At 39.1% G+C, this 10,897-nt stretch overlaps 1 long non-coding RNA gene across 1 annotated transcript; it reads right to left on the bottom strand.

The window, feature by feature from the left end:
• Positions 1 to 432: 432 nt before the first annotated feature.
• Positions 433 to 5,058, bottom strand: LOC135310450 (uncharacterized). The gene is made up of 3 exons (XR_010370513.1): positions 4,457 to 5,058; positions 3,575 to 3,654; positions 433 to 2,205 (listed from the first exon to the last, which is right to left on the bottom strand). It is a non-coding gene; the product is annotated as an uncharacterized LOC135310450 (long non-coding RNA).
• Between the last annotated feature and the right edge of the window lie 5,839 nt (positions 5,059 to 10,897).

Below are 10,897 nucleotides of genomic sequence, written 5' to 3'. Positions count from 1 at the left end.
GGGAAAATAATTTGTGGTTTTGAGTTTGAGTAGAAACTTTCTGATATGTGTTCTCAAGCTGAGATATTTTTACGACACGTGCACTCACACACACACACATACACACACACACAGACTGCTTTCTGCTTCGTCATTTCACTCTGACAATCCTGAAACAACCAGACTGTAGCTGATCAAAGCCTGTGACAAAACATTTCACGGAGGCAGGTGAGAGAGATTAGAGACAACTGTTAGAGCGATATGGGACTGCACAGGCAGCTGCATCTCTCTGACATTTCCTCTGCCTTTAATTTTAGCATCACTTTTTCCAAGCAAGTTTGGAATTGCTTCAGTTTATGTGGCTTGCAGCTGAGCTATGCAAAAATTTTAATCTGAAATTCAACTTCATTACCTGCATTTGGATTTTATTACAGGCATGTCCTGGAGCCATTGCTTGTACATTTTCCTAATTGCATAAATCACTTGAATGAGCTTCTACAATATACATTTCCCAACAGCACCATGAGAACCTCACAGTTTCTCATGAAGTCAGTTGAGAAAAAACACAATGGCTTTTGAGGAATGCTAAGGAAGGAGAAAAGAGATACAAGTACAGGAATTAACGAATGGCTAAATGAAGATATAGCAATAAGTTCTCATCACATTTTCTTTTGATATCAACATGGGTAGGGTAGTTACTTTATGAACATTAAACTGAATTGAATTGAATGAACTGCAAAATGATAAAAAAGAGTATAATTTTCACAGTGAAAATTAAATCCATGAACTCCACTTTCAAATGGAGCATTCAGACAAAGAGCACAGCAGGATACAAGGCTCGAATTAGACATTTATAACACATTAGAGAAAACTAACCACAGTTTTGAAAGGGACAGGTCTCCTGACTCAAGGCATAAACCTTGAATCCTTGAAACATGAAACTACAGAGCACCTTAGCATGGTGGCAACTTGCATATTAAATCATGGGCTGGTGATTTTCCAAAGTTGTGTTCCAGTTTGTAATTTTCATTTCTGAGTTTGAAGTGATGTGCAAAAACTAGTGAACACACAGCTGTTGAATGCAAGAGCTGACGGTGACTCAGTCCACACATCTGCCATTGACCACTGATAACTTCATAGCAGAAGCAATGCTCAGTAACACATGTAAAGCCACAAATGCAAAAGCAAAAACAAAAGTAGGTTTGCTGAAATACTTTAGGGGCTGCTAGATGTCAACAGATTTCCGTTCCCTCAATCAAGTCAGTTGAGGGCAATGAATGTATCAATACTTTCAAACTGTGCCTTCTAGAAGTCAGGGTTTGCAAATGTTAACTGGTGTGGGGTAACTAGAATGATTAGTCTCTTTGTGGCTAGCATACACCCGCTACTGTAACTTTCAGGAAATGTCTATAAAATATTATTATGGATGCAAGTTAACATAAAAATGGCAGAGCAGCTGTGTTTCATTAGTATTCATACAACTGTTAACATTGAAAGACCAGTTTTCCTCACCACTAGGTCTATGACTGAAATGTGGTTATCTTTTGAACAGGCATCTTCAACCAGGAGGCAGCAGGTATGTGTAAAGGAACAGAGGCAGATCCCATTAGTGATGAAATGTAATATCCATTAAGGGAAAAAATAAATTTCTTCAAGTAGAACATTTCATTGCCATAACTATAAACCCCAGATTCCAGATAGGTATAACTTTCTACTGAATTATTTTGAAATATAAAGTGAGAGACAAGCAAAAAGACCACACTAGATACACTTCATCAATATTTCGTGCTGGGGGTTTCCTATGTTTTCTTCTTAGTCATCTTGCACCTTATCCTTTTGGAAACCATCTTTAAGTTTGGATGTCTACTCTTCCTCCAGTCTTCTGAATTTAGCTCTCTGTCCATTTTTCCAAAGTCACAGTCACACAGAGTGGATAGCCAGTAATGCCAGGGCTTCAGTAGAGATGTTGACCTTCTTTAGGATCTGAAACAAGCAAATGACATCACTTATTCCCAATTCATTGCTACTGGAAGAGCCATAATATGTTTTCCAGCTAGGACATTTTTGACACAGGTAGTTTAAACTTTCTGTAAATTGAAGAAAGAGACACCTTAGATATATGAAAACAGTATTTTACTCTTTGTTCTCCTGTCTAGTTTGCTGAATTAAACTATGTGAGGTTTGCTGGTTCTGAGGTGACTTCCGTCTTTTCAACCACTGGATGATCTGCGGAGAAGAGAAGAGAAACACTATACTGAATCTAAAGTCACAATTACACCTTGTAATTGTTGTAAATAGATCAAAGGACTGCAAAGTAAAGTGGACAGGTAGTCTTGCTTTAACTGAAGGTATGGTACTCTAATTTGAAAAACAAATGAGAAAGCATAAAAAGTTAACTTTAATCCTGCCTAACAAGGTATAATGAATTTGGTTTTTGTGCAAAGCCATTTGTGATGGCAGAATGTCTGTACAATATACTAATATGTGTAATTGTAAAGGTAGCCACAACTTAAATAGAAAATATGCTTGAAGAGGCAAGGCTTATATGATGAGGTGGTACCATTTTTTAATCATCATGATGGCCTAAACCGTTGACCAGATAGATCAGTGACACAACTCTGTCAAGTATAATAGTTGATCTTATAAAAACCTGTCTCCTCCCAGAGATCTTTTTTTCTTTCATATGGTCAGACCATTGCCATTGCAGTAATGCTACCAAGAAAATGTTATTCACAAAGGACAAAACCAAAAGGCAGTTTGAGGATAAAGATGAAAGACAATCAAGGGTCTTTGCTGTATCATAACACAGATGGCATCAGAAAGCAATGCTTGTCTGCTTGATTCAAGAAACAGCTTGAATCCAACACATTTTTATCCATAATGCACATGAACTGCATTTTAATATGTACATTATGACCACATTACTCATACCTGAGGGCCCAACAGTTGTTAGGTATTAGCCAAAACTGGCTGTTTTTTTCACTCAGACTCTCACTGGAGCCAGAAAGAGAAATAACATGGTTACAGGTGCTGAGCAAAGGACACCAAGGGAGAGGGAAAAGATCCTTGACTTTCACTGATTCAGATGTGAGTTTTAGCACCTGACTCCAAGTGGAGATCTAACAGCAGAATTAGAAAATAATCTTTTCTGGGGAGGAAATCTGTGGGAGTTGGGTAGCTGTTAAGGTAAATCCACTTTGGATTGTATGAAACTCTGAGGTCTCCTGCCGATGTACTCTAACAGTGACATGCTCAAGGTTGCTCGCACTGCTGCTTCATCTGCCCTGCAGCCCCTCACGGGTTGCATGTGGGATGGGCAGATTTCAATCTTCAGATTTAAATATACAAGGGTAGATAACAGAGGCATGAGATCCATTTCCCATACTTGCCAGAGCAGCTCCCTATTAACAAGACTGTGTTTTCCAAGCCAATATCATTCTGCATCTGTTATCCATTTTACTTTCATTTTGTAAGATTACAGTGTCTTGAATAGGGCCTGTCCCTCCATTTTTCTTATTTTTAAAACTGTTGTTGTAAAGTTGTCTCATTTTAAGAGATGATGTCCTCTGAAATACACCAGTATGCCATGCTTCACCTTTTTATAGGGAAAGTGGATTTTAAAATCCATGGTGGTTAAAGTTGTTTCCATCTTATACTCTTAGACAAGTGAAATACCTGCAGAAGGAAAAAGAGTGGACTCACAAAGATATTTCATACTCCTAAACCATTCTATCACTGAAAATTAAAAAAAAATATTCCTGTGGTCCTCAACTGTTATTTATGCAGTACTTCTTAGACTAGCCATTAAATACACTCTTCTGTGCATGGTTTTTACCTAAATATTGTTGATTTTTACATGAAGTCTACTTTGAGATAATAGGCACTTGATAATACATCAGTGTAATGGATTGCTTATATTTAAGATATTTTAGGAAAACTGACCTTCTCTTGCTTAATCCTGACAACCATCAATTTTTCCATCAGTATTCAAATAAACTGTAAATATAGAATGCATTTGGTATATCTGTAAGTGGCCTGGAAATACTGAGCAACAGAATACTTAATTGAATAAGCCTGGGCTGAAATTTTCCTGACATATAGTGGTGAGTTTAGTGACACTCTCACTTGCACAGGATTTACCTTTGATGTATTTTGAACCTTGGCTTTCTGTTCCCTTCCCCAGTTCTCCATTTCCCTCTGGCTGTAGAAGGTGCAGCATGCCAGCCTCCACCCTATCTTTCTTCTTCTACCACTACTGACCAGCAGAAACTTCAGGGCTTTGCTTCCAGCACTGCGTTACAGAAGAAGCAATGGAGGATATTCGATTGCTCTGTTCTGCCTTTTGCTCAGAGAGTTTGCAGTTTATTTGTATGCTTCACATACAAATATATAAGGTGCTTTTAGGATCAGTGGGGTAAAACCTCAGGGTATGTGGAGGGGAACACACAAGGGAGGGCAACCAGCGATGGCAACCTACAGCTGGAGCCACTGGACCAGATCCTGTGGTTGGTGATCTGAGCGAGCTCAGTGGGGTCTGTTCCAAACTCCTCGCGTACACTTCTCCAGAGTCATCTAAAAGTCAGCAAATCAGCACTTGTTGTAACACAGAAAGAGGAAATACTTAAATACATTTAAAAGTGCAGATAAAAAAATTAATGGAAATAATATTCTGAAGTAAAATTTACTCTTGTCTGGACATTTCCATGGCAGATTAGCTCAGTTTGCAGATCAAAGACTGAGGTTTTCAGTTTCAAATTACATATGGGCTTGACAATAAACCTACAGTGTTTTTCCAGCTCATATTCTTGTCAGAGACAACATGAGCTCAGCGATCAGAATGGATGGCACACATCAGTGGCAGCCCATGAGACAGGACAGGAGCCACATCTTGGATGATTCTGCTGTGGGTAGCGATTTTGTCAGAAAAGTTACAGGTGTGAAATGGTATAGAGTGATTAGGAGAAGATAGAAGCAGGAACAAACAGAAGCCACTTTTACTTGGCTGCTTCTGAGGACGGTAACAGGCTGGTAGGCCACTGAGACCTGTGATTTCATTGCTCTGGGGAATATTTAACAAGTGAGGAAGATGGAAGGACTGGGTTCTTTGATATGGTAGCCTGGACTGAACACCAGCAATGTCACACACACCTCAGCTGTACAAGATTTTTACTTGCATTTAGTCTTGTCCTTCTGCATTTGCACTTATGTACTTGTGCGTGCTGAAAAATAGTTGCAGAGTCAAGGGCTCACTTTTGCTGTGGGGTTAAAATCAATTTGTCTTTAGTCTTATGGATTTACAGCACACTGCAAAGGGCCTATGTATTGAAATTCCAGAAAAAGATACTGCTTGTCTTTTACTTCCTGAGTATAGGATTCCTTTTTGATATTTCTTAAGAAATAAATTTTTTTACAGTGAGAACAATGCTTCACTGGAACAACCTCCCCAGGGACATGGTGGAGTCCCCATCGCTGCAGGTTTTCTGGATGCGACTGAACAGGGTGCTGGGTAATCTCATCCAGGTTGCCTTTTCCCAGGAAATGTTCAACCAGCTGATCTTTTGAGGTCCCTCCCAGCCTGGCTGTTCTGTGATTCTGTGGTTCCATGATTTCTTTTTATCCAGTTAAAGATACGTACAGTTAGCTGAGGACCCTAAGAAACTGCATCTGTTGTAGCAGCTACTTTAAAGATTATAATAATATTAGGAAAATCTGTTGGGCTACAGTTGCACAGTATTGCTCCTCAGTAGCAAAGAAGTCCATATTTTTTAGTACATTACTGTTTTTCTCAGACCACTCACTCTGTTTAATTTTGGTTTTTAACTTGGGTGATTGCTTTGCAATGTTCTAAGAATTCCTTGTTACATGCTGAAGAGAAAACAACTAATGAGCCTTTTCCTATATACTAAAATGTGTTTGTTCTAGGTCTTAGGCCTTTGTGCATCATGCACTCAAGCATAAAGTCAATGCAGACTTTCTTTTCTAGCATACTTTATGAGAAGTACTGACAATCCCCACTTTGCGTCACATACAGCCTTAGTACTCCTTGTAACGTGCCCGGGAGGCTCTATGGATGCAGCCTTTGTGAGGCCCTGTCTGAAAAACATCATCTGCTCATCATTCCCCTGTCAGATCAGGAAAGTTAATACTGCAAAAAATATTGTTCATTTTTCAGGTGAAGGAAATGGTAACTAGTAAAAGAATAAGATCACACTTTTAAAAAAAAGACATAATTGAACTCAGTCAGACATTTTCTGAATCTTTGCTGTCAGCAAATTGCGAAAAGCAAGGCAGCCCTCTTCAGAGCTTGAGAGGAGCTGTCATATCAGAACAGGTCTCACACTGCTAAATCTGAAAGAACAGAGATCAGTCTACCTATAGGTTAGATCCTGGTGCTTGCAGCAGTCACCTCTTTGGCTGGTGATCTGGTGGCATCTTTTGCAAAAGGGAAAGGTACATAAACCCAGTTGAAGCAGTCCTAGAAACAGCTCCTGGGGTGTCTGTTTCCTCACTGGACACATCATCATGAAAAGTGTGTCAAGGCTTCGCTCTCTGGGTTCTTTCTTCACCAGTTCAACAACATCCATTAGCAGCTATTGTATTCTCAGAGGCTCCTTCAAGTATTGGCCCATCTAAAGCTCATTTATTCTGTTCATTAAATGCTGAGAAAGCTTCTGTTATAACTAAAATCCCTGCCACTAACAGGAGCAGTGGCAGGGCTGCTTGCTGACCTCACACCCGTAATGAGGTTTTAGTCCTTTGTTTCTCACATTAAGGAAGTTAAGCCTTCTTACTGGCTCCTCGCTTGAGTACCCCTGCTTTGTTGTTTTGTTTGCTATTCAGTTTAATTTTCTGTGCCTTTCATTAAGCTGATTCAGCTATTACTTACACTGGGAGTATTTGAGAAAAAAAAAAGACCTTTTGGCCATTCAAAAATAAAATAAAGAAAGAAACCCCCTGAGATTCTAATGTATCGCCAAAGACTTCCCAAATGACAACAATTGCAGTAGCCATTTCTTCTGGAATGGGTCCTGTCTTTGCCAATTCTACCAGGACTCTAGATACATTTATTTAATACATAACATAGCGATGTATTGTTTTGGCTAAAATGATTGTATTTCATGTTCTGTGTTTCAATTCAACTTTGCATATAGGCTAAACAAACAGATCTATTGTCTCCTGTCCCATGTGCCTATTTACTCTGATTTTTTCTTGGCATTTTAACGCAAAAGCCTTTCCTAAAGTGACAGGGACATATTAATCTAGATACAAAACAAAGTTTTATCTTATTGAAAAAGGCAATTTTAGCGACATCAAGACTTTCCACATTTCAGCTGCATTTCACCAGAAAAAAAAAAAGGTTCAGCTCTCAAGAATTTATCACTCAGTCATCATTGAAGTTTTTACAGTGCTATTTTAAGAACCACATGAAGGCAAATCTCATGACACCTTTTCAAGCTACTTTGGCTGGTGGAGACAGGCAGCCGCGGAGGCAGTGGGCACTGCTGCTGCCTCAGCCACAGCTGATAAGCGGCAGGGTCTCCAGGCACGCCCACCTGCACAGCATGTCCAGGAGCACTGCTTATGAGTCCCACTGCCACTGTGCCACCTTTATGCAATGCATTTATCCTCACTGGAGCACTTTCCTTGTTCAGCAAATCTTGCCTTTTCATCCTCTGAAGCCCTCCAGCTGTTGTTTGCAGCTCTAATACTATCATACAGCACACCTCTGTTTCATTGAGTGCCTGGAGGCATGCAGCTCACATCCAATGTATGTACTTGTTTCTCTCTTACCCACATATATGAATATATATGCATGGATACACTTCTAGAGATACACCTGCACATACACCCCCCACACTTCTCCCGCACACTAACGGACCTGATCCATCTTTCATGAATCCCTGCATTCATTCAGCAGCTTCCACTTCCCATTTCACAATTCAGAGCTGTGTTAGCATCACTGGGGAAAAACTCCCAAGCTTCTGCAAGCAAATGTCAACATTGGAAAAGTTCCGGCTCCATCCCTTTCTCCACTGTCACTGCTTCAGTTCCCACTAGGCCTGACTCCACACTGCCAAAAGCTGGTATTAAACATGCCTGGATATTGGCTTAAAGAGGCCCTAGCCCTTGTTTTGATATTTTGCTGTTATCTTACTTAAGCTGTAAGGTATTCTACCTTGAACAAAGAGTTAGGTTTAATAGAGTGTGCAGTATATGCATTCCTAGAGGACCGTAGCTGGATTTTGTTGTGATAACACCCCAAATTAAAATTGACAAGTGCTCAGCTTCAGAACTGCTCAAGTCAGCTGTCCTTGCTGTTAATGGATTAGACATTTCCCAGAACACATGATGAGAGAAGCTTCCAGGAAAAAGGTAAGTGTAAGAAAGATTAAAGACAGTTTCTATAGGCTGTGCTGGTATTCAGGAATGACAGTGAGGGAGATGATACATCAGCAGTCAGCAATTGGATTTCATACATGCATAGCAATTCCCTCCACTTTTAAAGAATCAGATGAGATAGAAGCAAGAGAAGTTGAAATGTAGGCACGACACCTGGTTACACCACCTGGCCTTGCTTTCTTTGCTTATGGCTTTGCTATCCTTTTACTATTTAGCTGAATTACGCCTTGCTGGTTTCCCAACTCAGGCTCAGAAATACTTAGATATTTTTAAGAAAAAATTCCTTAAAAGTAGTTTCATGGTTTGGCAAAGACAAGTTAGAGACCCACAGGCATTGTATCAGGAACATGCCCTTTTCTATTTTCAAGTAAAACAGGGCCACTATTTGTCTGCGATATTGATAGTGGCACAATTGCTGTCTGCATATAGAGTGGGGAGCTCTCCAGGATCCCAAAGTGCAACCCCATGCCCCAAGTGCCTTCTTCTTTCCTACGACATCCAAATGCTTCTGGAACCTTCCCATGGATTTTAAGGTTGCAGGAATCAATATAACTTACGCTATTCTTGGCTGTACACCAACACAGAGAGAACTCGGCCACTTAGCATGTTATACAGGGGTGAAATTAAGAACTATTGAATTACTCTAGGAGAATAAAAATGCCTCTGCCAGGGATGCCTTCATGGAAGTGAGACTTCTTATACTTTGAAGAGATACTTGAGAATTCCAAGGACAACATGGTATGCATGATCTTGCAGTGATGAGGGAATAAAAGGGCAGTTCAAGTGAAAACTTATGTATTTTCCACTTCAAAATTTATATCCCAATCCCAGATAAAAGTTATGGGGAAACTGAGTTTGAGAGTATACGTCATCAGTATAAGATAACGTATAGTGTAGGGCTAGCAGAATTATTCCATAGCAAAATTTACGAGCCCATAAAATTAATATAATAACTCTTACATGTAGTAATACTCTATGGTAACTATCATATGGTTATGATTAAGCCATTTTGGTCTCCACAACCCTAAATTAGATTAAACAATTTTAAAGGCAAATTCGTCCCTGCCCCTGCATTAGTGCCTAAGGCAGAACAAAAGCTGTTTGAATAACCCAAATGTACATTTTCCTAATTTAATAGGAAAAAAACCCCAGAAGTTAGAGTTAAATCAGACTTCCTCAGGTTTACTATGCTTTGTCCGTTTGGCAAGTGTAATCTGTAATACCTTAGAACAGGACTTCAAAGTTATTATTTTTTCTTTCAGCATCTAGCCCTTAGAGGCTCTAAAATTGGCTGGAGTATCTTGCACATATTATGATACTTATCCACACAATTTCTGTGTGTTATTGCTGTAAGGAGGTCTTATATATATGGTTATTGAATAATGGAAATAATACAGAACAAAGGAATGTTATATATCCTTAAAAAAATATTTTATTTAATCTCTTTCTTTTATGTGTCTTAATGGTCTTATACACTCTTTAGCATAACTAGCTTCATCAGAAACCTTTCAGGAAAAGATATGTTGTTTTCACTCTTTGCAGGCAAGAAAGGAGCTGGCTTGGGTAAGATCAGAATTAAATCCTTGGTAGAAAAAGGAACTGAATCCAGCTTGAACAGTCCCAGACTTGATCACTAGCTTTACAGTAACTTTTACTCTGTTCCTTTATGACTTTTTTTGTAACTTAAAAGGAAAATGAATGCTCAAAGTGAGTGCTTTGATTCTCAGAGGATGGGCTAACATTTCTCATACATCAGGAATGACACATTTCTTAAATAAAATAAAAGCTTAACTGTTCATGTAACAATATACAGCCAGAAACTGTATAACATGGGCAAAAGAAAGAAAAAACATTTTCACATGTACAGCAAAATAGTCCTTTTTTTGTTCTTTTAGGGGGAGAAAGAAAAAGATTGCAATTTTTTGGAGTGCCTGTTTTCAGAGTGTTTTATAGTTCTGTGACTTTAGACACTTCTGAAAGCTCACAAGATTCATCCCATACATATCAAGTCACTTGAGTGCCACACTCACACTGCTGAAGATGCATTGGCGCTTAGATGCTCCCAGACACCGGCACCGTCGAAACATAAGATGGATAATAACTAATGATAGATTTTGAAGACAAGGAAAACAATCCACCAACTTTCTCACAAAATCCAGAGTGTAACTTTAAATTTCAGACCAGCTCAGGAATGTTTTTAAGCTTATTTAATGCCAATTATTTTACATAAGGGTAAGGGACATATCCTTCTACACCTCATAAATTTGACATACTGTAGTCTGAAATCTTGTTAGCCTTCTGTGTTACCAGATGCAGCTTACAAACATTAAGGATCTTATGGACGTGCTTTTATACTGTTACTCTCTACCAGTGCTATTTCTGCAAGCATGTGTTTTCTATTTGTCCTTTCCATGAACTCTCCATTTTGCTTAGTAGCTATATCAAACTATTTTACTACAAATCTAGGTTTCTAACTACTTTGGAGTTTGGGGGATGATTGGTGCACGCTCAGAAAAAT

The sequence above is a fragment of the Phalacrocorax carbo genome, chromosome Z (assembly GCF_963921805.1).
Source record: "Phalacrocorax carbo chromosome Z, bPhaCar2.1, whole genome shotgun sequence".
NCBI lineage: Eukaryota > Metazoa > Chordata > Aves > Suliformes > Phalacrocoracidae > Phalacrocorax > Phalacrocorax carbo.
Note: the sequence above shows the minus strand (reverse complement) of the source record. Positions and strands in the feature narration are given on the sequence as shown.